The sequence below is a fragment of the Papaver somniferum genome, unplaced genomic scaffold (genome assembly GCF_003573695.1).
Source record: "Papaver somniferum cultivar HN1 unplaced genomic scaffold, ASM357369v1 unplaced-scaffold_18, whole genome shotgun sequence".
NCBI classification, from domain to species: domain Eukaryota; kingdom Viridiplantae; phylum Streptophyta; class Magnoliopsida; order Ranunculales; family Papaveraceae; genus Papaver; species Papaver somniferum.
The window spans coordinates 5233317-5260424 of NW_020627707.1; the positions used below are offsets into that span (position 1 = coordinate 5233317).

The 27108-nt window shown below is 38.1% G+C and overlaps 1 long non-coding RNA gene across 1 annotated transcript; it reads right to left on the bottom strand.

Moving 5' to 3' along the window:
- Positions 1-20204: 20204 nt before the first annotated feature.
- Positions 20205-23470, bottom strand: LOC113337929. Its single transcript, XR_003354516.1, has 4 exons — positions 23370-23470; positions 22894-23039; positions 22065-22198; positions 20205-20585 (listed from the first exon to the last, which is right to left on the bottom strand). It is a non-coding gene; the product is annotated as an uncharacterized LOC113337929 (long non-coding RNA).
- Between the last annotated feature and the right edge of the window lie 3638 nt (positions 23471-27108).

Below are 27108 nucleotides of genomic sequence, written 5' to 3' on the forward strand. Positions count from 1 at the left end.
TGTTGACTAAGGTAAACGATGTAACCCAAAATATTTGTATGAATTGTCAATGTATTATTTGTATATAGCACAATAGTTGAGACTATCACCCATTTATCAACAACATGATCAGATCTTTTGGATCCAACTGCCTATTTCATTTCCGATAGTTCTCATGGATCCTGCGATCCACGCTTGCTTAGGCGACAGAGACAGGGAAAACACACATGTATTGCTATCAAAATGTTGGATACCACATCAAATATTTCAGATTTGCTATAAATAATAGCGTGGTAATAACCAAACCTTATTTTTATGTGTTGAATAATTTTTTGAGTGTATAAGAGAATTGCAAATTATTCCATATAACCGACCAATTTGATCGGTTCTCATTGTCTTTGGGGCTTTTATCTCAACCAATGATTCATCCTCGCGACAACATCAAAGAAATACTAGGGTCCCACCAAATCACTTAGAGAAACATATAAATTGCAAAAGATAAAAAAAAAGTGATTAATCATTGATAGATTACGAGTAATGCATGAACAAGTTCTTGTATTGATTTTTCAACGACCACCATATTATTTCTAGCAACTGAGTTTTGCATATGAATTGATTAGATCAACTTTTCCCGGATATGACAAGTATACTATAGCCAAAGAATCGTTTCAATCTAGAAGGTTTAGCGTCATCCTAATTAGTTCAAAAACCTCAAAAAGATGAACTTTCGAATAGCCGAGAAATTATATAGTTGTTGTTGTTATTTTTGTAAGTATATAAATACTAAAAACATCCTAAAAAAGTGAATATTAATACTAATATACTACCCAAACATGCTTAACTACTCCCCTGCACTTAAACTTTAACATTGTCCTTAATGTTCAAAACTGAAAATTCCGATTTCTGACTTAACAGCCTGGAAAAACTCAAAATATATACAAATCGGTAAGGAATTATCAAAAACATCCCAAACGAAAGTTGTTCGCCTTTTTTTTTTGTATGCAGTGTCAAAAACGCACGGTATTTAGATAAATGTTCTGACAATTATGGCCTCCGGACTTACAGACGTGCAGTCTGAAAAAGTTCTGGAAAAATACTGACACTCAAATGTCCAGGCCTATTGCTCCAACTTAACCGACTCTGAATTCAGATTTTCTTTTTGAAAAAGAAAGGTAAGTATGTATTATTTAAAAATTGGGGTCAACCACTTAAATCGGACTCCGAAATAAGTTTCTAGAGCTGTTTTGGTAACAAGTGTAGTCAGAATTTTTCTGACGAAAATAGTTATCGTCAAAACTTTCATTATAGATATAGTTTTCTGATGAAGCAATCGTCTAAAACTTTAAACTAATGTACTGCACAGGAGTACTTTGAGTTCGAGAGATTAATTTGTAAAACTCCGGCCTAAACCAAGATAATGGTCGTTCCATATTTAATTCAGTCACAAGTAAGGAAAAAGGTCGATCTGCAGGAAGGGAATCTGATAATGTGTGGATATTAATGGAGATTTATCAATTAATGATGTAATGTGTTGACATTCTTTGAAGATGATTTCTTTGTGTGGATGAGAGAAGTCCTCTGTAAGCATTGAGTACTTGACTGACGTGTGTTAAGATTCAGTTGTCTTATCAAGTCCTAGGTTAAGAAACCTATTTATTGCAGCATATCAATCTCCTATAAGGGGTGATAGTTGAAAAGGGGTGGAAGAATGGGGAAGTGGGATAACGTGCATAAGCCACTTCCACTTTGCATGGAAGACTTAGTTGATTGATCATCCATTATTCCATTTGCTCCTTCAACTTCCAGCACGACTTACTCACATTCTTCATCTAGATGTATTGCACATCACACGTGTTGTAGGACGCTAGACCAAAACCTTAGTGAATATCCCTCCATGTGACATGAATTGATGTCTCATGTGAAAGTCTGCTTTACAGATGTATTTTATGTGGTCAATGGTTGACCTAGTTAGACTATGAGTGTTAACCGATAAATTGAACATAGTTCGTAATTCAAGGTTATGATGGATGAAGCATGACATATTTGTTGGAACAGCAGCATGCTTTGTGGACCATAGACGCCGAGTCAGTGGATCACTGATGATTGTGACATATCATTGTGCTAGCTGAAGCGGCAATGATAGTCAACTGATAGGTATAGGTTTAATAAAAATGATTAGACAAACCTTCCACAATCTCTTGTATTATAGGATCCTTGTGTTGTCGGGTAAAAGCGGTTGCTGGTTTTCTAGTAAAGTAGTGGAGTAGGCAAGTGCTCGATGAAGCAAATCGTATAAACCTTTAAACAAATGTATTTCACGAGAGTACTTTGAATTCGAGAGACTAATCTGTAAGACTCTGCCATTTCCCCATTCACAGAACATGGGTAAGGTGGAATAATGAGTCGTTACATATAAAAACTATGTTTGGCTCATCATGCTTGCAAAAGCATGCTTTGAATGATTTGCCTAGTGAGAAGCGAAGCTTTACGGCCCGGACACTACGTTACGAGTGGCGCATCGGGGAATTTCTCGGTCCATCTTAGGTAACTTATTACCGAACTTTTTTTGAATTAAAAAGTCTATGATTTTATTAAAATAAAGAAAACAAGAAAAGCACAAGAAAGTGCAACAACGAGAAAAACACATGCTACATTCATTCAAAAAACCTAGGCCTCTAAAGGCACATAAATAGTAAACAAAAAAATTATTCTTTCTTGCAGGAGTCCTCTTTCCTCTACCCACAAACTCATTTTAATTGTTTAGATTACCTTTCCACTAAACTCAAAGTTCATCACACAGTCTAGTAACGAATTACAGAAATAATGTTATGTCGCATATACGAAGTTCAAAGATAAATTTTATACTTCATATTCTCATAAACTAAAGTTGTAACACAACTTGTATATTCTTCCTTGAAACTTTAATCATAATATAATGATCAATTCATTAATACTAGAGATTCAGATATATAACTTCGCACGTTGTATTTTCAATATAAACGACGTGAAAGCAACGAGTCAAGTCTTGTATTACTATCCTTGAACATAAGGATGATAGGTTCGTTGATGTCGATACATCTTCAGGTTCTTCAGAGTAACACGAATTTATCTCAGCTTTTCTGGACTTCATAATCTAACCTCACAAAATTGCCTCAAGCAACTCAAGTTTTGGAACTAAAATATGATAACGAAACTTGGCATACCAATGCTTGGTGGGTTCAACCGAGTAATGGTCTAATATCTAGGATCTTAATTTAGGAACAAAACTGTTTGTGAGTAAAAATTGTTTCTGCTGGTTTTGATAAATTTGGGTCTGTGGATGAGAAACACATCTAAACCTAAAATAAATGCACTGCACGGGAGTACTTTAGATTCGAGAGATCAATCTGTACAATCCTTGCCTAAACCAAGAAATGGCCGTTCCAGTCTTGTTTCGGTCACAAAGTGAAGGAGAATGGTTGGTCTTAGGGAAAGAAGCGAAGAAGGTGTTGAGACCAGAATGGTTAATTCTGAAGGTGTGGTTATTTTATGACTTGTATCAGTTTTTGGAACTGGCTTGCGGAATGTAAGCTATCCGTTCTTTGGTATTTTTCTGGATACTGTGTTGTTGTTCTAACCAAAACTTGTTGTTTTGTTCAAATAGGTAAAACCTATTTATACAAGTCATAATTGAACGCACCCTGATCTCATAGAAAGTGGGAATGATTGAGTGATGGAGAAGTGGGGTCATGTGTAAATTCCAGAAGCCACGTTCCCACTATGAAGGAAACTGGTTAGTTTACACCCACTACTTCTTGCCGCCACTAATTCCCCTGCTTTCTGACACTTTCTTATAATGGGCGTGTTGCACGCCGAAAGTTGTAAACCACCAGACCAATACCCTGATGAGTATCCCCCAATTTGTGACATATTTGACGTCTCGAGCATTTTCGTGGAAAATGTGTAGCAGATTGTTGAACGAGTCTTGTATGCAAGACTTAGCTATTCTGATCAATTGTATGTCAACTAAGTAGCATATGGCCATGTGCGGCAAGTCAAAGTCAAGAGACTTGCCGCAGGAAAATAACATGTGATGCTATTAGGCTTGTCTTGGCTGGTCGCCTAAAACATGCCACATGCCTGTCAATTCTGTGGCGAATTTGGACGGCTGAGATTGTGGCCTATAAGAAAAGGTGACCGTTGATTATGGCCACATTCCACTGGCATATGATAATATCAAAGTGGCGTCATTGGCACATGTCGATGGTGTGATGGCATATTTAACGCATGCCAGTGGCGTAGCGGTATGCCAGTGGCATAATGGCGCCTAGCGTAGCCGCGATCGCTATTTTGGCATATTGGTGTTATACCCAAATGTGGCCCCGAAAACATTGGCCCCTGTTGTTATATCAAACTTAGGGTCTTAAGAGAATTACTTGGCTTGGTTGGTGTGGCAACCTTAGCTAAATTAGGGTTTGGCATATCGAAACCCTAATTAACGCGTGTGGCATGGCCGCGGTACGGTGGCGTTTTCATGCAATCGGTGCCATGGCCACATTAAAGGAATTATGGCGGGTGATAATATAGGAATAACCACAAGCGCAAGGATGGCCACAGGTGATTATAGTATCGCGCCGTTTTTAGGGTTTGTCGGGTCCCACATGGCTCGTGGCATGTTGTGGGGCCAAAGTGGCGCGTTTCGCATGTTTGGCATGCCAATTAGCGTATTAGCGCGGCATGGCATGTTTGGCGTGCCACTAGCACGCCGGAGCGGAATGGCACGTTTGGCATGTCATTAGCATGTTGGCGCGGTTTTTGGAAAGCCAATTGTCTTGGTGACCATCTGGCGCCATTTGACCCTTTTTAACACTTTGGCAGGTTTGGAGCGACTTGATTGGTCAATAGAAAAGAGGGGTCGGCCAAGCATGGGCGTGGCCACACTTCCACCGTGCGTGGCAGATTTAAAGCGACCTGATTGGTCGGTGGGAAATAGGGCCGACAAGTATGGGCCCAGCCACACTCATGTGCATGTGGCGGGTTTAAGGCGACCTGATTGGTCGACGGGAAACATGGGTCGGTCGAGCAACATGGGGTGTGGCCACTTGCAAGTGGCGCCGACTGGCCTATGGCCACACCTCCCTTTGTCGCTGCTCCTATTCTGCGGCTCATTTTATTCCCTGTTTTCTGATTTTGGGTAGGATTTTGCACCTACTAATCCACGGCGAATTAATTGCCTAGTTTACATAAGCTTGGTTTCGACCAACGGGGTCTAACATGCTGCGCAGGGCGCAAAACCCTAATTTTTTCAAATCAGGTTAATATCTGAACCTTGTGAATTATCACAAAATTGATTGAATCATGTGTGTTGACACGGAGTTCTTTAAGTTTATTGCCAGAGAGCAGTATGCTTTCCGATTAAATACTTTTATGCAAGGACCTTAACCTTGATATTTGGAAATTCGTGCTACTATGCTGAGAGTAAACACAAATTGGCGCCATTTGACCCTTTTTAACACTTTGGCAGGTTTGGAGCGACTTGATTGGTCAATAGAAAAGAGGGGTCGGCCAAGCATGGGCGTGGCCACACTTCCACCGTGCGTGGAGGATTTAAAGCGACCTGATTGGTCGGTGGGAAATAGGGCCGACAAGTATGGGCCCAGCCACACTCATGTGCGTGTGGCGGGTTTAAGGCGACCTGATTGGTCGACGGGAAACATGGGTCGGTCGAGCAACATGGGGTGTGGCCACTTGCAAGTGGCGCCGACTGGCCTATGGCCACACCTCCCTTTGTCGCTGCTCCTATTCTGCGGCTCATTTTATTCCCTGTTTTCTGATTTTGGGTAGGATTTTGCACCTACTAATCCACGGCGAATTAATTGCCTAGTTTACATAAGCTTGGTTTCGACCAACGGGGTCTAACATGCTGCGCAGGGCGCAAAACCCTAATTTTTTCAAATCAGGTTAATATCTGAACCTTGTGAATTATCACAAAATTGATTGAATCATGTGTGTTGACACGGAGTTCTTTAAGTTTATTTCCAGAGAGCAGTATGCTTTCCGATTAAATACTTTTATGCAAGGACCTTAACCTTGATATTTGGAAATTTGTGCTACTATGCTGAGAGTAAACACAAATTGTCATGCCATATCAATATTAAGGGTTCAGCCGGGGAACATAGCACAGAAAGCATTCAAAGAAACTTATATTAATTGAATAATACAGGAAAGGTGCCAAAATTTACAGAATATCTGGGATTGTTGCTACATGCACCATTCTGGATAAATTTCATGCGGATATATTGAGTTGCTCAATAAATACGCCAGTGGAGAAGTTGAATACTCATCACTTTTACATGGCCCCGTCTCTCTGCAGAGTGACGACCTATTAAATGCTAGGTTTTACAATTTTAACCCTGGACTAAAAACCACCATCAACATTAAGTCCCCTGCTTAGCACGTAACCGTGGAATTGTTGCGGGGTAAGCATGAGATGGTGACAGACAAGGATAAAAAATCGAAAAGGCATGACATGAAGAGATTGTCGAGAAAAATTCGACTGACCTTGGCAAGAGGCTTGAGTAGTCTATGATCTTTGCATTGGCGGTTTGTCCACAAGATGCTGGCGCTTGGCATACCTCTGGCTTTGATACGGTGCTGGCGCTTGGAGCGTTAGCATGCTTCTGGATCGGCTGCTGAGATCGGTGCCATGGAACATTGACACTATGGGCCCAGATGCCTTCTTCCGTATATGGCCCAAAAGGAAACCTTCTTTTACTCGAATTCCAAAAGTGCTACGCATATAAAAGACGTCGCCCATATTTTATTCCTTACTCCATTGGCTTTGCTTCTGTAGCGGCGAGCTTCCATCCGTCAGTAGCCCAGGTGAGCCTATTATCCCAAATAGATAAGTATCTAATCTAGTTGATATCCCGTACCCGGAGCCTTCATATACGACAGGCAAAGTAGTTTTCTTTCCCAGGTGTCATCAATCTGTGTGATATAAAAGACCACTCTGAGCTTTTTCTTTCATATAGGTCACCATAGAATCGCATCCATCTTCTTTCCAGGTATTGTTTCATATCCTCTCTCGTAGCTCTTCTTTTGCTTTCTTTTACTGCGTAGGTTGTTGAGGCATACATAATGCTTTTTTGCAATATATGATGGGAACTCCTGGTAATGATCATCTTTCTGATTCTGCGGAGAGAAGCTTTGAAGTCGACAAACCCAGGGTTTCTTCTTATGAGGAGGTATTGAACAAAATTGATCCTTTGTTTCGCGAAGCTGGTCGGATCATACAGGGTATGCCTCTCACTCATCTACGCCTTGTTCGGACGCGTTCTCAAGATTTCATGGCTTCGGTTGACATGTAGGAAAAGTGGAGACATGATGAAGCGTCTCAGTGCGTTAATTCTAAGTGTGGTGAAGCATCTCAGCAACCCAGTGCCAGGGTTGAAAGGTTCGCTGCTCGACTGAAGCGGAGAAGTATCGAGCCTAATAAACCCCCAGGCGAGAGCAAGTTTAATTATCCTGTTCATAACGGTATCGTAATCCTTGACTCTGATGTTGACGAACCGGAGTATCCTCAAGAGGTTGTTGGAGCAGTTGCTGAGAAGGATGCCGGCGCGGCCCAGGATACTGAAACTATTATTAGAGAGGCTGAAGCGACTGTTAAGGATGCTATTGAAGCGGCCATTTGAGAGGGTGCTAAAGCAAACGTGGGAGCCGTTGGAGAAACTGCTGAAGCAACCGCTGGAGCCATTGGAGAGGAAGCTGAAGCAAACGTGGGAGCCGTTGGAGAGACTGCTGAAACAAGCGCCGGAGCCATTGGAGAGACTGCTGAAGCAGGAGCAGGAGAAGGCTTTGGAGATGGCATTGGAACAGGATTTGGACAGGGTACTTGAGCAGGCTTTGACATTGATAATTAGTTTTCCATTTTGTTATTTCCTTTCATAGAACGACTTTTTTAGCGGTGTAGCTGTCTTGATACTCCAGGGATTTATCTTTATTATTTTGTTCATGTGACCGGAGCTAGGGCTTGGCCAAGTAATATTCTTTATTCCACTTTGATAGTTTCATGTTTTTACTTGAACGAATGAACAAAATCTCCCGACTAAAAAGAACCCAAAAAACCCCTTTGCGAAGAACAAGTCCTTCCATTCTCCTGGGCCATTCAACAAATACAAAGACACAGCACACAAATAGTGTGGATGGGAACGCCATGCTAATAGTGTCGGTCAGTATGTCGCATTCTTTCCATAATGACACCTTCGCGTTCCGGCGTCAACCATAGCAACTCAAAACAGGGAAACAATGGTTAAAGATTCGACCGACCTGTTTCTTGGTTCTCCCTTGTAAATTACACACCTTCAGGAATCTGTGGCATGCCGCCCGGGTATGTAGCAGCACAAGTTATCACGAACTTGTCAAGCAAAGGTTAAAGCCAGATGTTCTTGAAATAAGGTGTCCGTGTCGCCACTTGATGATCTTCTTCCTTGCGTATTCCCCTCTTCAGTTTTTTTTTTTGAATAAGATATTTCTTGTAGGGTTTGATTTTTTATGGTTTCGAATTGATGGGTAATGGCTTTATGAGAGCTCAGATTTACTTAGTACGTTTCCCCTGAGATTCAGGAACCCCCCCCCCCTTTTTTTGAAAGAAATATGCTTTAATTAAAATCGAAACCTTAATTATGAATGCAAGCAGTGCAATCATTTTGGAAGAATTACAAATATTGAACAAAAAGGGAAATTGTTGAAGGAAATAAGAAGAATTTGAGGCAAGAGGCGGCGTGACACTTTCAGGCTTTAAAGGTTTTGAACCACTGAGCGTGTATTACTACACCTTCCAACTTGTCGGCATTGATGAGCTTACAGTAGCCTCCCAAAATAACTTCTGCTACTAAGTATAGTTCGTCTGTGGAGTTGGACGAAGGAGGTTGAGCGGTAACTTTCACTACCATATCTCCAACTTGGAATGGGTTTTAATGTTGCACGGTACTTGATTCTTGGGTTCATTATTCTCAACTAAGACAACCTCCAAATTTTTGATGAAACACTTAAAGGGCCCAGCATCCCATTCACATCTCTTAGTGACGCCCGGGTTGATAATTGGACCGAGCCCCCAGGCCTAGACGAGAGGAGAAGTGACTGGTTGCAGAATGGGTTTTTTAATAAGACTTGTGTTCGGAATCTATGGATGAACGTCGACGGGCTCTCTCCAGGTAATTGGGTTACATCGTCAAGTTGTTGATACGACATCATGTAATCTTCAGGGTTGGATGGCTTGTTGGAAATTCTTTCGGGTGTTGACACCGGCATAGGGGATACTCCCAATTTCTCTTTGTTACCATGTACCCACGAGCGCCCCAGAATCATGTCATAATAAGGCATTCTTTGACAATGTAGAATTTGCCATGTGTTAGAGCATCTCCCACCTTAATTTCGAGGTTAATGTAGCCGTACACGTTTATTGCTTCTCCTTCCGGGTTTTTGACCACAATTGGGGAGTGGGTAGCCTCCTGCTTTAAAATTCCTGCAGCTCTCAGATTCTTGACAGTAACAATGTTGAAGTCAGAGGCCGCGTCAATCAGTGTGCCATACAATTCGGCATTCTTCAGGTAATACGTGGTCAGCATTCCCCAGTTGCACTTTCCAACAACGCTTACTGAGAGAGGTTGGGATTTCGGAGTGGCTTCTTCAACATCAAAGAGTCGCTTGCCCGACACAACACGATTGAGGGCTGTAAATATGTCTTGACGCTGCGCCTTGGAGAAATATAGGATTTCGCACACACGCTGCATCATGGACTGCACGGTTTTGTGAACAGAGTCCCCAGTGAGCATGCATCTCCTGACTGGAAGAGGATCTCTGTGAACTCCCTCATTACCCAGTTGAAGCTCTCCTGCCTACACCTTTTCCTTGAAAATGCGTTTTAACATATTACATTCATTGGTCGGGTGATGGACGAACCTGTGGTAGCGGCAATACTTGGTATTTGCTATTTCCTTTTTCGTTGGTGGGCGCCTGATAGGAGGCAGCTGATGAGTGCCAAATAGTGCATATTTCTACACCTTTTTATTGGCATTTAACTCATCTTTTGCGCTTTAAAATCATATATTATCCCAAATTCTGTATTTTCATTGTTTTCAAGAATAAATTCTTGTACTAATTAATTTTGTGTTTTTAGGTAGTAAAATAAATCTTGGATGAATTAAGGAGCCAAAATAGCGGAGAATTGGTAACAACGGGGAAGAGACAACAAAGACTCGCACTAGAAGGCAGTGAAGAATGTCTTTTGCACCTCATCCGCAGGTGAAGAATGTTGTTTTCACGTCTGAAAGACTAGAAGTGGGCTTGAGATATTAGATTTGAAGAAGGATCAGGCCTAGAAGAAGATCTTCCAAGAGATAAAACCCAAGATCCTATACCCAAACCCGTTTCCAATATGAGCTGTCAGATTCGAGTTAACTTGAGCGACAAGTCTAGCTTTATTTCTGACAATTGTGCCAAATTCATCAGACTTGTTTTTGAATATCCATTTGGTACCAACAATATTGACATTTGGAGGACAAGGTACACGTTCCCAGACATCTTGTCTTTCAAATTGATTTAACTCTTCATGCATCGCATTTACCCAAAAGGGATCTTTCAGAGCTTCATCAATATTCCTTGGTTCAACCTGCGAAAGATAACAACCAAAATTGCATATATTTTGAAGTTGACCCCTTTTTTTGGTTGTAGAATCCCTTCCCCCAATGATACTGTTGGGGTCATGATTCCTTTGAACCCAAAGATGTCGTGGAGGGACACGTTCTTGTTCATCATGAATGGCTTGATCAGTGCTCTTCTCCTCGTCACTAGAAATGTCAGGATCAGTAACAGTTGGGATAACTTCAACTGATTCTGGAATTTCTTTGACCTTCTCAATTGTCTCAGTTGGAGGCAACTCAGTAGGAGAACTATCTTGACGAAAATTACTAATGTCGTCGATGATAACATTAGCAGATTCCATCATGACTTGTGTTCTGAGATTAAAAACTCGAAAACCACGACTATCAGAAGCATATCCAAGAAAGATACCTTCGTCACTTTTGGTGTCGAATTTCCCTTTCTGTTCTCGATATTTCAGAATATAACACTTACTTCCAAACACCTTGAGATAGTGTAGATTGGGTTTCCTTCCATACTATAACTCATAAGTAGTGTTAAGGGTTTTAGACCGTAAATACACACGGTTGATCAAGTAACATGTTGTAAAGACAGCTTCTCCCCGAAATCTTAAAGGTAAGTTTTTGTTGTGGAGCATTACCCTGGCCATTTCCTGGATGTTCCTATTATTTCTCTCAGCAACTCCATTAGCTTGAGGAGTAATTGGTGGTGAGTATTGTTGAATGATCCCCAGTTCGTCACAGAACTCAAATACCTTGGTATCTTTGAATTCAGTGCCACGATCGCTTCTAATTTTCTTTAGTTTGCGACCTTGTTCGTTCTGGATCCTTTTAACAATAATCTTGAATTCACCGAGGGTTTCATTCTTATGTGATAGGAATGCAACCCAAGTAAATCTGGTGTAATCATCTACCATAACTAAAGCATACTTCTTACCGACAACAGTGGGTTGTTGTATTGGTCCGAAGAGGTCCATATGAATTAAATCAAGTGGAGCTTTAGTGAGAATATCTCGAGATGATTTGTGGTGAACTTTCTTTTGCTTACCCTTTTGACAGGCACCACATACACCTTCAATCTTTGCATTGATTTTGGGAATGCCTCTAACAAGTTCTTTGTTAATGATCTTAGTTAGAAGGCGATAATTGATGTGACCAAAACGCTCATGCCAAAGATGTGTAGATTCCACCTTAGTCAAATTGCAACGGTTGCTAAACTGAGTATCAAGAAGATAACAGTTGTTTTTACCACGAGTTCCTTGAAAAATCACTTTCCCATATTTGTCAACAATGTCACATCCATTCACATTGAAGACAACTCGATGTCCCTTGTCGAAAATGTGACTAATAGAAAGAAGATTAGCAGTCATACCTTTAACGTATACCACATCATGGATTTCTGGAACACCGGGTAGCTTGATCGTTCCCTTTTTGCTAATGTAGCAACACCTTCCTTCTCCGAATGTTACAGGACCTCCTTCATAGTCAACAGACGAAACAAACCAAGTGAGATCACCTGTCATATGTCGACTGCATCCACTATCAAGAAACCATTGAAAGGGAGATGTGGATCTTAAAGCAAAGGCACCCATACTACTGGTACTTCTCAATTTAGAGTTTCCTGGTAGTGTTGTATGAACTTTTAGGGAATCATACAGTTGTTTAGCTTTCTTACAAAGATTACTTGCAACGTTAAGACTCTTTTGAAAGGACATACAAGCTTGATGTATATGATCGGATGGATCACAATATGAGCCTATAATTTTAAGATTGTCTGACTGGTTCCTTGTCATATCAGTTTTCTCAACATTCTGTCGTTGATTACTATCTGATTTATGACTTTTCTTGAAAGAGGAACAACTGAGATTTTTCAACTTCTCAAAGGGAGTATTTCCAGATATCAAATCCTTGAGAATTGCAATTTCTGCAACAAGACCATAGTTGATCCGTATTTGTTCATCCAACCCTTTTTGAAGAGACACCAGTTTGTCAGACCTTTTCTTGCGGTTGTTTTTAAACCTGGTGAAGCGTCTATTGAGACTTTATAGTCCATATAGTCAGATCGCTACAAACACAGACTTTTGAGGTCTTTAATGTGTTTGCCTGCTCTGATACCAATTGAAAAAAGCGGGGGTCTAATAACACCACCCAATATTTTTCTTAGCAATCTGTATGGACCAACTCCGAAATACTTTGCTATAGAATCAACTAGAAAGTCAGACTCAATCTAGATAAAAGTATCTCAAGGAGTTAATATCTCTCTCTTAATTTGATTTTTACTCAAGCTAAAATCAATAGCGAGTCTTTATCAAATACAAGGAATAACTTGGACGGTACCAAAGACCAATGTCCAAGGATCAATCAATATCAATCAACAACCAAAGGTTGGATTTCCAATTGATGATCACGAACACACAACCTGTATTATTTCAATTATATAAATATAATGCGGAAAAGAAATAACACAGACACCAAAAGTTTTGTTAACGAGGAAACCGCAAATGCAGAAAAACCCCGGGACCTAGTCCAGATTGAATACACACTATATTTATCCGCTACAGACACTAGCCTATTCCAAGCTAACTTCAGACTGGACTATATTTGAACCCCAATCAGACTCCCACCGATCCAAGGTACAGTTGTACTCCTACGCCTCTGATCCCAGCAGGATACCGCGCACTTGATTCCCTTAGCTGAACTCACCCACAACCAAGAGTTGTTGCTACCCAAAATCGTAGACTTGATAATAAACAAATCTGTCTCACACAAAAAAGTCTATAAAAGGATAAATCTGTCTCCCACAGATAAACCCTAGGTTTTGTTCCGTCTTAAGATATGAAATCAAGGTGAACAGAAACCAATTGATAATCCGGTCTTATATTCCCAAAGAACATCCTAGATTAATCAATCACCTCTCTACAATCCTTCCTGACTACACAGGCGGTTTGTCGAGGAATCACAAACAGTGAGACGAAGATGTTTGTGACTTCTTTATCTTGCCTATCGGAGAACTCTCACGATCTCAAGCTAATCAAAGATTGTACTCGTACGATAGAAGATGCAAGATCAGATCACACAACTACGATAAAAGTAGTATCAGTCTGGCTTCAGAATTCTAATGAAGTCTTTAAGTCGTTAACCTGGTTTTAGAGAATAAAACCAAAGGTTAAAGGAGAATCGACTCTAGCGAGCGCACTAGTATCACACAGACGTGTGGGGATTAGTTTTGAACAATTCTAGATGTGTTATAAAGCAATCCATATTCACCGTTAGATGAAAACCTGATTTAGATTCAAGCTAATATTTCTCAACCGTTAGATCGAAAACTTAGCTTGTCACACACACTTGGGTAGACGTTTACTGGGTTTGTGAAAACCATGTCCAAACGTGTACGTGTATGTTGGTTCAACATAGTAACCCAAAAGGTTAACCATATGAGCATTTCATATTAACCTTGTTCTTCTTCACCATAACTAGTTCAATTGACTCAAATGAACTAGTTAGAGAGTTTTTCAATTGCTATGAGATCTTATAGAACTACACAAGACACAATTGAAACAAAGATGATTCAATTCGATTGAATCGGCTCATGAAATTTATAGCCACGGTTTGCATAAAGCATTCCTTAGTAATTTAAGTTTCATGTTCAGAGCACATCTTTAGATCATAAACTCTTAAGCTCACAAACAAGTTCGCGGACTTAAGACAACCGGTGGAGTTTTCCAAACTCAGAAGAAAATCTCGGCAAAGAGACTTCCGCAAGTTCGCGGACTAGGTTCGCGGACTGAGTTTGCGGACTTACACGCAAACGAGTTTTTGGAAAATCCCAGCAGAAATTCTCGGTACAAGAACTTCCGTCAGTTCGCGGACTGGGTTCGCGGACTTGGCAAAGCCAATTCCTCCGGTTTCTCTCAATCAACAAAGTTCGAAAACTTCGTATTAAGGAATACATGGTTATGTAATCTAAATTCTCATTCCAATCATTGAGACATTCTCAGAGGACGTTATATAGACGTTATTCACAAACCGTTTCGTGTTTGAGCAATTCTCAAAGTAATTGAAACTTTTCATGACTTTTGTCACTAGGTGAAGATAAACTTGATCAAGTTCAAGTCTCCACATACCCTTGAGTGAAGAGATAGACTTTTGAGTGATAGATAAGTTCAAGTCTCCACATACCTTTTTGTTGATGAAGTTCCACGGTTCCTTGAGTAGATCTTCGTCGTTGTATGATGAATCTCCATGAAGTCCTTAAGCTCAACTACACTTTTCTATCCTAGTCTGAGACTTAACTATGTAAGATAGAAATCAAGACTCATGGTTTTGATCACTAACATTGACAAACATGCTTGAGATAGCAACGGATGCGAGGTCGACCGAGCTATGCTCTAACAATTTGAACTAGTTATGGTGAAGAAGAATAAGGTTGATATGAGAGTAATCATATGGCTAACCATTTGGTTGACTTGTTGAACCAACAAATGTTAATGTTTGGGTACAGTTCATAAACCCAAAATTGAAAATTTTATTTTTGTGTGACAAGCTAAGTTTTCGATCTAACGGTTGATAAATGTTAACTTGAATTTAATCAGGTTTTCATCTAACGGTGAATATTGAATGCTTTTTTACTAAGCTAACATTGATTGCAAACCCTGATTTGAAAGTGTATATAAGGGAGAACTCTAGCAACTGGAAAACCTAATCCCCAGACATTATGTGTGATACTAGTTGTGCTAAGCTAGAGTCGGTTCTCCTTTAACCTTTGGTTTCTTCTTCTAAACCAGGTTAACGACTTAAAGACTTCATTGGGATTGTGAAGCCAGACTGATACTTCTTTTATCGTAGTTGTGTGATCTGATCTTGTTGTTTCTATCGTACGAGTACAATTGTAATAATTGGCTTGAGATTGATATCTCCGATAGGCAAGATAGAAAAGTAATCACAAACAAACTTCGTCTCATCGTTTGTGATTCCGCAATATCTTTTTTCGCTGCGTCGTTTAATATTATTGTGAGGTGATTGATAATACTAAGCTGTTCTTCGGGAATATAAGTCTGGTATTTTTGGTTGGTTCATGTTCACCTTGATTTATCAAAATATGGAACAAAAATCGTAGGTATATTCGTGGGATACAGATTTATCTATTACCGTAGACTTTCTGTCTGATACAGATTTGTTTATTAAAGTCTTCGACTTTGGGTCGTAGCAACTCTTAGTTTTGGGTGAAATCATCTAAGGGAATCAAGTATGCAGTATCCTGCTAGGATTAGAGGCGTAGGAGCATAACTGTACCTTGGATCAGTGTGAGATTGATTAGGGTTCAACTACATTCCAGACCGAAGTTAATTTGGAGTAAGCTAGTTTCTGTAGCGGCTTAATACATTGTTGTTCAATCTGGACTAGGTCCCCGGGGTTTTTCAGCATTTGCGGTTTGCTTGTTAACAAAATTCGGTGTCTGTGTTATTTCTTTTCCGTATTATATTTTGTTATATAATTGAAATATCACAGGTTGTGCGTTGTTCAATCAATTAGAATATCCGACCTTTTGGTTGTTGATTTAAATTGATTGACACTTGGATATTGGTCTTTGGTACCATCCAATTTATCTTTCTAGTATTTGATAAAGACTCGCAGATTTTTATTTGCTTGAGTATATATCAAATCGAGAGATTGAGATATAAACTCTTTGATATACTTTTTATCTAGATTGAGTCTGACTATCTAGTTGCTTCTCTAGAAATTATACTGGAGTTTTTCCATTCAGATTGCTAAGAGAAATATTGGGTGTGGTTATTGTACCCCAACTTTTTCAATTAGTATCAGAGCAGGCAAACACATTAAAGACCTTATAAGTCTGTGTTTGTAGCGATCTGATTATAGACGAGTCTATCTATAATAACGTACCAGGTCAGAAATTACCAGATGTTTTTCAAACCTTGGATTCACCTGAGAGAACTATCACATCTATGTCAATATCTAAACATTCTCTTAATATAAAAACTGTTGATAACTGGGAAACAATTCTAGAAAAACAGTTGGATGAACTTTCTAATGAAGGTGATTTAGATATTGATAGAGAGGTTGATGAGGAAGTCTCGGAGTATGTTAAGGTTTTGAATTCGTTGGGAAAGAAGAAGATGACAACTTCTCATGTCACACCTCTTCTGACTCCTCTCTGTCGAAAAAACAAGCAGTTGAGAAGATGTTACGCAAGTGTTTATGTTTCGAATCGTTCTAATGAATCGATCCTCAAGGATTCTGAGGAAAACCTACGTATGAAGTCACTTGAATGTGATAATCTTTATCAAAAGTGCTTTCCGTTGGAAGAGAAAGTTGCAGAATCTGAAGCAAGGATTAACTCTCAACAAGTTAGTTTTGATGACAAAGAAAGCGCTTATCTCGCTCGACAAAAACGCCTTGAGGATGATTTAGATGTTGCTCTTGATAAAATCAAGGTGTTGGAATAAGACTTGAAAAAGTTCAATACTAGTTCAAGCAAATTAACCACTATGCTAGGAGCAAGTAAAAATCATCATGATACACGAGGATTAGGCTATAAGGGAATAAATGCTCCAAGTATTAGCAAAGAGGTAAAATTTGTCAAGGCTAGTGATTCTTCTCAACATAAGGTTTCCCCTGATGGAAAAAGTGAAATACCTTCACCGGAAGTTAAAGTTCGAAAGAACAATGTATATCAACCTCCAAAGTCATCACATACGAATCGAGGTAAGAACATTCCTTATGTTTGCCACTATTGCGAAAATAAAGGTCACCTGGAAAGGATCATGTTGTTTCCGTACAAGGAACGAGAAACTTCATGATGTTCTTGTTTGGGCATCACAAGAAGTTGTGAAACCAAGATCATATGTTAAGTCTAATTACCTTAACGCTACAGGTTGTAACTGTCCAACCTTTATGCAAAGGAATCAATGCTGTGATAAACCTAGATTTGCCTATAAATGGTATGAGAAGCCTTTTCACAATCGTAGTGATTATCAAATGGATAACTTTGTAAAGACAAAGACAAGATCCGATGCTCCCAATTGGAGAAAGACTAACTTGTAAAAGAATAGTCAATCCAATTCTCTTCCGAGAATTCCAGAAGAAATTAACGGGAAGAAGGGTCAGGATGTTTCCAAACACACTCAGAAGTGGATATCAAAGAAAGTTTATGAGGCCTTGACTGAGAAAAGGAATGATCTCCCAGAAAATTCCATGACTATGGAGAAGGCAGTATCCATGATGTTGGAACTTAAAAAGTTCTTTGGAAAGATGGATTTGGATATGAAAGGTTCTAAAAGCGATCTCTTTCATGATAATCCGAAAGTCACTTGTGGTGAGTAAGATATTGTTCACCTCAACACAACTTGAGTGTGTTGTAAGTGCATCCTCACCAAGGAATGCCCTGCTATGAATACGGTGAGGGAAGCACAAGAATTGGGGCGCACGGATTATGTTCGGTAAAGCTGTAGAATTCGATTGGAATATTCTAATAAGGTTTGAAAATATTAGTTCGGAATGTTTGGACTTCATGGTACACCTACCAGGTATGCATAACATCTTTTAAAATCAAAATCCGGGGGTTTAAGTTCGCGGACTTGAAAATTCGTTTGCAAACTCATATGCATACTTGCTTGTAGACGTCGATATTCGGTAAACTTGTTTTGGCCATATCTTCTTCGTCCGAACTCGGAATGACCTCATTATTTTTGCATTCTCTTACTCTTTGACTTCTCTTCAAATTGGAGATGATAATTACTGAATTTGGATGAGTTAAGATTGGTATTTGTCCTGTCTCTTGTTTTTGAGTGTTTTCGATCCGTTTTGTCGCACTTGTTCCACTTCTCTTGGACTTGGGCACTTGGATTCATGGAGTTCTAATCTTCTAAGCTCATTTGTAGCTTTTACAAGAATTTTGTTGGTGAATCACAAAGAAGGAAGTTCAAGAATGGGCAGTAGTACGCATTACTATGGGATTCTTGAATGTTCACAATCATTTTATGTGAACTATGGTGCATGGTCGTTACTGACTTTGTATGTTCTTCTTTGTTAAGAAAATATTTTTATACGCCTTTGGTAGCTATTCTTGGTATAAATCCGGGCGAAAAAGATTGATTCTACCGTCTAAGGACAAATCATTTTATATGTGCATTACGAGTTTGTCTTGATGCCTAGGAAACTTCTTATGAGAATTTATTCTTGTTTTTTAGAAGGATTAATAGATCTTGGAATAGACATTATTGTGATTACACATAGCTATGTCCAACGTTTTCATCTTCATGTTTTTAGATTTATTGGTTTAAATTCTAAAGTTGTTTGGAAGATGATTTTTGCAGTATTAATCTTTATGGTTTTATATATTGCAATATTATTATGGGATATGTGTGTTTGCGTCCGTGAACTATGATTGTCCCATACCTTGTCAAAAGTAAAGTTTTTCGTATGTCGATATGCATGTATTGATAAAATAATGAATCGACTTTTGAAAAATACAAAAGTTAAGCCTATATTGTCAATTATTGATGGAAGATAGGTTAAAATCTTTTGTTTACAAAGATTATGTCTATTGTATGTCATTGTGCAAATAGTGATGCACTAGTACAAACCTTCATATAGGCCACGTTTTTTGATTTATAGCCTATCCACGTTTCGGATTATTTGCGTGGCTGTTGGTCATAGGTATAACTATAGCCACGTTTTGTGTTACCCTGTAGTCATAGTGCACCATTTTGATCATGGTTTTAAATGTAAACCCTTCAACCGCAGCCATAAACACCTTTTGGTCATGGGTCTAAGTCTAAGCCCATCACCTGTAGCCATAGGTGAGAATATGGCCAAATTAAGCAATTATGTACGTGGCGAGTTCAAAGGTTGGCTTAAGACACGCCTATTAACTCGTGACGGAAAGAAATCTTATTAAGCCACTTTGATTTGTTTATGTGTCCAAAGGGTTGGGTTCATTAGACACATTTTGTGACCGAGACTACCATCCGCCGTGTTTGGATTTTGTTGAAACTCGACTAGGGTCAGGTGTATCTATTGTTAAGGACTTCAATGATCAGAAAACCGTGAGACCAGCTTTTCATTTCACGTAACAACTATATTCGAATGGTACTCTAAGAGTCGGTACTTCTGTTACATGCGCAAGTTATATTGGAGGTATGTTTGATACAGATGGAGGAGTTGACGCTATTTTTCTCAAGCAATGCTTCTGGTTTGCACAACTGTCAGTGTGTCAACTTGGTACAAATATACTAACTGGACACTTGGTTTTTCAATCTGTCACACTGCATCAACTTATTTTTCAACAGAAATAAGTAAAATTACACCAACCAGACTATAATTCAGGCAAAGGTGAGCTGTATTTATGCCCGATAACAAGCACATTTAGAATAAACTATGAGAGTAAATACAAAATTAAGTGTCTCACAGTTGTAACAAATTCGCTAAGAAGAGATAGTAGTGCATCTGCTATGATTCTCCACACAATCATAACCCATCCCTTAACATAGTATACAAAGCGAAAGATACCAACGTAGACAAAGACTTTAGAACTATAAACATGTATCCAGTTGCAAGAAGAGTGTGCATTCGATAGGTGTGAGCTAAAGTGGTCTCCAGTACAGGTCTTCTAGCACAGTACAAGCCTCCAACTAGTTTCCTAGTCTCCTGGTAGTTGTGTAAATGTTACATCAGCCACTTCTATAATTTGAAAAAGTAGACCATTCCTAACATTCTTCAGACGAGAAATTTGGAACACAACAGCTCTTGAGGTCATCGAAAACATGAGGCAGATCCTCGTTGTAATGACTATGAAATAAAAGTCATTGAAAATAAAGCACAAGTGAAACTGCCGAACTTTTGCAGCTTATTTTTGCATCATTTCTGGAGAGTGACTTTTGATAGACAACCCCTTTGCAGCTATATATTCTCATGTATAAATGGTAGGAACTACTCCCACACCTACAACAAAAATATCGTAAGAGCGTTGAATATTCACAAAGAAACAGGGTCTTAGTTCAACCAAAAGAAGGAAGAAAGTATGAAAGTAGATTCCCCTACCCCAGGGGAATCTACTTAGTTACAAATGTAACTCTCATCCTTCGCTTCGAGATTAACATAAAAGTTTACTACAATCATTACCAATATCCATTAGATCAACAACCCACATAAAAAGGACGTCAACAAGAAAGCAGAACGATGTAGGAAAAACAAGACATTGTATTTCATAGATATCGCATACTCGTAAAGAGGTTATACATTTTATATGGTCAAACCTTCCTTATATCAACTTGTGTGACCATTAATACCATAAACTGAAACCTAGAAATGTTAAAATTTATTCTCATACAAGATTGTCTCGCCTAAACAACCAGAAACCCCTGGCAATATCTTATCCTAGATAGTCTTAGGTCCTGATTTCTCCTTATATTTCTAAAATGTATCCAACTCTGTAACCTCGGCGTCTAATTTCTTTGTTCTGTGAAAAAAATTAAAATCTATAAGTATACTAAATGTAAATAATAGCTCTCACTAAAGTAATGGTGACAATTATACTATAGCTTAAGTAAGACTGTTGACGGGGGACAGATAATGGCTTTACCGGAATCAACACAACTAACCCAGCTGCATGGCTTAATATTTATGATGAAACAGTCGATACCAAAAGAAACCATACAAAATCTGCAAATCTTACACATTAATTTGCCAACTTTAAAATATAATACTGTGTAAACCACCATTTAACCCCAAAACAAGCGCCAACAGCAGAAAAGAAAAACTTATAGGCTTATAGCTTAATCACCCAGATTTCCAGAAAGCACATACATAATACCTAATATTGGTTATCAACAGAATATAGCTCAATCACCCAAAATGTTAAAAGAGGCGGTAATTCAACACACAAACTAGTTCGTCAAAAACAATACAATTTACTATGTAAGTGCATTAAACTCGATGATGAAAATATGAACTGAAAGATTAATAAGGATACAAATCAATAATAATATTAGATGCATAAAGTTAAGGGCTTCAAATCCTAATAGAAATAACAGAACAAGCAAGTAATAGAAACACCGGACTTCATCTGAATGAAAAAACTTTTCCACTAAAGCATTAACCCAACATGTAAGATGCAATAAAAAAAAACAAATTATGCAGACATAAATTGAGCTAGCATTCGTCGGTAGCAATTGTAATTGAAGTTCCATGTGAGACATAGGTAAAATCATGTTATTCCTTTTCGAAAGAATAGAGCGCGCATACATACAGCTAGCATGCTAAGGAACAAGAATAAACAAAAGGGCCATCATTTTCGTTCTATCAATATCATGTCACTAACTGAATAACCACCGATTAAAGGAAATAAAGCGATGTACCAGCTGGAGTATCATTTTGGCTTGAAAAAAAAAAATTTGTGCACCGGCAAACAGAAAAGATTACCTCTTAAAAGAACATTGGAAGTCCAAATAACAAAACTGTACATCATGTTCTTTTTTGGCACTCTTATTCTCTTTAACGTCGATTATTGTCTCCAACAAATATGGGGCATTGATTCCTTAATGCATTATGGATACCTAGAAAGCAGTTAGTGAGATCAATAGCTATCCCAAGAAATAAGTATTTCACTGAGATTCTTAAATAAATTGAACATAGGTGATACATATTTGTCTCATAGGTGATGCATCTGCTAGCCTAATACAGTGAGCAAAGTTCAAGCAAAAACAGTACTCATATAGTTCCCCAAATTTTGGTTGATTATCAATTTCAGATTCATTTTATAAAATTACAGGAAACAATTACCAATATTATGATTTTCTACTAAAGTATCCCTTGTACTCTTTATCATTTATTGATCGAGCAACAAACCCCACCCTTTCAAAACCGAGCGAAAACTTATAGGTCACAACACAAATTAAGAGCATATACCACCAGATGGATGACTAGAGTTGAGTCTAATATGGTATGTATCCACCAGATGACCGCACAATGGTGGGTGACCGACCAAGAAATAAGGCTTGATGATGGTACTAATTTACGACTGTACATAAGTTGACTGTACCTGGTCGGGAATACAAGTTTTCCTCTCGCGGGCATTCCACAAACAACTAAAGTGTAGGATCCTAATTCCCCTTCCCATGTAAGTAATCCCCTGACCACTTTCTGCTTGCCATTTTATACAAACTACACTAATAGTAACATGCTTATATTGAACACAATCCAAAATTTTGGTATGCAGGTAATAACCAAGCCAATCCAATAAATGTTTTACCTTCTCAACAAAAGGAAGGTCCAAGCAATCTTATACTCAAATTCATCACATCCATCTTGATTGCAATAGCATAATTAAAAGCATCAAGGAACCAAAGCTGAATATTGTCTCTCCTGGACCCTGATACTTGTTCTGGAGATGTGCACCTATTTATTAAAACCAAGCAAATTTTCAGTAATCATTTCAACAAACACATAAAGGGAATCAAGTTATCATCATATCAAGCCAATTGATTAGGAATTAAAACATAGCCTGTTCATTATGGTCAAGCCATTTTTTCTTTTTTTTTTCGCAGATGACAAATTGTGAAACAACACAGTTAAGGAAGTTTATAAATTACAGCAAACTAAGGGACATGAACCAATCAGAAAACCTACACAAAAGGACATAAACCTATTTAAATCGGTATTTAATTCAAGATTTATAAAATCACCATGTAACAAGAAGTGTTTTCAATTTAAAACAGATCTGCTTACCCGAAATCAATGTAAGATAACAAGGAACGAGATGAATTGATTTATCTTCCTTTTCTCTATTTTAAAATCTCTGAAAAATGAAGAATTTCATGAGAAAAAACTGAAAAAACATATGGGTTTTGGTTTAGGGTTGATTAACCACTAGATGCGTCGTTTTGATTTGGTTGGAGAAAATAATCGACTTCTTGCTTATTGATATCATGAGGGTGAAAAATGGAAGGGTCGGGTTCTATTCATGGGGTGAAGTGGTCAGGTTTTATTCATGGGTTTTGTCGAAGGGTTTCAATCTTGGAAAGAAAAGAAAAAAAACGAAGAGCAGAGAATCACAAGATTCGGTTAGGTTTTCACGTGAGAAAAGAAAATTTAGGGGAAATAAAATAATGCGCCAAAATTTGGTTGTTCCCGCCGACCAAGATTGCAATTTTCCCGCCGACCAAAATTTGGTGGTAATCCATGTCACTTTTTGTGTTTGCAATAATATTCGTTACATTACAGATTCTGGTTTTCTATTGGTCGGATAAACAGCATACGGATCACACTTGTTCTTGTGTTAATTATATTTTTAAGTTTAACTTAAATTCTCAATTTGATAAACGCTTTAAATCTACAAATTTTACATAGGGATGTACTAAGGGGATCGGTAGATAATCTTATATGGGCATTACCTTATAAGATTTGATCCACTTTTTGATATGAAAGTCGACAAATATACAAAAATAAAAGGGGTAATTTGCGTTACCTCCCCCGGTGAAGATCATAATTTAAGTTACCTCTCCTACAGATATTAAATTAGCATAACCTCCTCTCGTCAAGAATTCCGTCCAAAGGCAGTTAGCTGATTCACCAGTTGTATACAGCTGGAAAAAACTAAACACGTGGCACTTAGATTCCCAAAATACCCTCATCTTCGTCGTTTTTCTTCTTCCTTGTAAATATCATGTATCACTTCCTGATGTTGTATCTTGGCTCAAATTGAACAACAACAACATCTTGTAAAACAAAGAACATCAACTAAGCCTACACATATTCAATCTCATACTCAGGTTCAACCAACTCATCCTACACAGATTCAATCATACGCATTTTCAATCTCCTACACAGATTCAATCAACTCATCCTACACAGATTCAATCATACGCAGATTCAATCTCCTACACAGATCGAACCCATCAATTGTTCTCTATTGAACTCAAATAAACCTTATACCCATGAAAATCAACAACAATAATATCTTCAATTGTTGTTACAGATCGGAACCCTAATTTCATTTACTTATTCAATCACCACCAATAGCCACACAAATAATCCGAAACGTGGCTAGGCTATAAATCAAAAAACGTGGCCTATATGAAGGTTTGTACTAGTGTTTTGTTTAAGAAGGATAACTAGGGTTTGGAATAACCATTATTGTGAGTACACATAGATACGTCCAACGTTTTCATCTTGCAATGTTTTTAGATTTATTTATTTAAATTCTAAAGTTGATTTGGAAGATGATTTTTACAGTGTTAATCTTTATGGTTTTATATATTGGAATATATTATGGGATATGTGTGTTTGCGTCCGTGAACTATTATTGTCCCATACGATGTCAAAAGTTATCTCTTTCATATGTTGATATGCATGTGTTGATACAAGATCGATGAACTTTTGACAAACAAAAGTTAAGCCTATTATGTCGTTTATTGATGGAAGATAGGTTAAAATCTTTTGTTTACGGGGATTATGTTTATTATATGTCATTATGAAAATAGTGATGGAAAATAGAATGAATCCTTGTATATTCCGCAGTAATTGATCTTCCCTGATCCATATTTTATGTATTACGGTGTGGCTCCGTAATGTGTCTTATGTTGAGCACGAACAACCAAGTTGATTATTTTTATGATTAGCCTTGTTGTTGTTCCGTAAGGTACTTTATGTTGAGCATTTTGAACTAAATTAATCATCTTGTTTGGTTATTTAGTTATGACTCCATAAGTCTTCTTATGTTTGAGCGTTCATGACTGGGTTTATTGTTTTCATGATTAACTTAGGCATTGCTCCATAGACTCTCTTATGTGAGTATGACCAATTAAATTGATTACTTTTGTGATTAGTTTGATTGTGTATTTCGATTAGATTAATTATGGGTTTACTTGTGATTAATCTAATTGAGCGCTCTTAAGTCTCCATAAGTTTACTTGTGTTGAGCATTTTCGGTTAAATTAATCATGAACTTCTTGTGGTTAATTTAATATTTTGGATTCAAATTCATAATTGTATGTGATTTGTTATGTCCAAAGAAATCCTTCTTTTGTTTCGAAATTAAGGTCGCTCTTGTTGTTCCCTTGGGAATGACATTTTATGGGGGGAGAGTTCTTTTTGAACTTGCGCTTAATTGCCAAATCTTTGTGGGGAGTGCGGCTGTGGAATATTATAGGGGTTATCTTGTATCTTTAAACTCCTTGATGAATGCATTTAGCTTCGGCTTTATGATTGCATCTAAATAAGATGATGTGTGTTCTTTCTTTTGGTCATGAAATTCTCTTTCGAAAATTTCATTAGGAACCCGTTCTTGTACCTTTGCCAATTTTATTGACAAAAAGGGGGATAATTAATATGTAGTTCACACTACAAATACATATGGTTTTCGGATCATGATGTAAGGGGGAGTGGTTTCCATGTGAGATGGAGTATTGACTAAGGGGGAGTGATACATATCACCATAGTATTGTTGTTGAAGTTGTGATACAATTGAACTTTGACGTTGTATAATGATATTATGACATTGTATAACAATGATTGAGAACTATTGTTTTCTTGTTGTTATAGATACGAATTTTCAATAACAATGATGCTAAACTTACAACCTTTGGGATCATTGGAGTACTTGGAAGTGACGAAGATTTCGAGTAATGTTGAAGATTAGGCATGTGGAATAGGATCTACAAAAGTTAATTTATTTATTTTTTGTATTTCATATGTATTAATAGTTTTGCCACTAAAATTGACAAAGGGGGAGATTGTTAGAGCATTGCTCGGTCAAACTCGCATGCGTTGCTATCTCAAGCACGTTTGTCAATATTAGTGATCAAAATTATAAGTCTTGATTACTAGCCTATTAGAGCTAAGGTCTTGGATTATGATAGAAAGTGTAGTTGAGCTCAAGACTCCATGGAAATCATCATACAAGACGAAGGACTACTCAAGGAACTGGTGGATCTTCATCGACTAAAAGGTATGTGGAGACTTAAATTATCTGTCACTCAAAAGTCTATTTACTCTATCTCCTACTCTTGAGACAAAAGTAGTTTTGATATATAGACTTTCATTATACACATTTGCTATTTCGAGCCGAGTTTATCTCGCCTATCTATTTCTCGAAATGTGTGTTGGTAAGCTTTCGCTTTAGCCGAATTCATCTTTACCAAGTGACGAAAGTCATGTTATGTTTCAATCACTTTGAAAATTGCTCTGACGAAAAATGGTCTGTGAATAACGGCTATATAACGTTCTCTGAGAATGTTTCAAATGATTGAAATAAGCATTGTTGTGGAAACACATATATGCATAAGTCCTATTCCTTGAACCAAAGTTTGCTAACTTTGTTGACCAAGTGAAGTTGGAAGTGGCGTGAGCCAAGTCCGCGAACTTGCGGAACTTCTCGGCCCGAGATTTTCTGCTGGAGTTTGTGTACTCCTTCCATGAACTTAAGTCCGAGAATCCAGTCCGCGAACTTGATCAGGTTATATCTAAA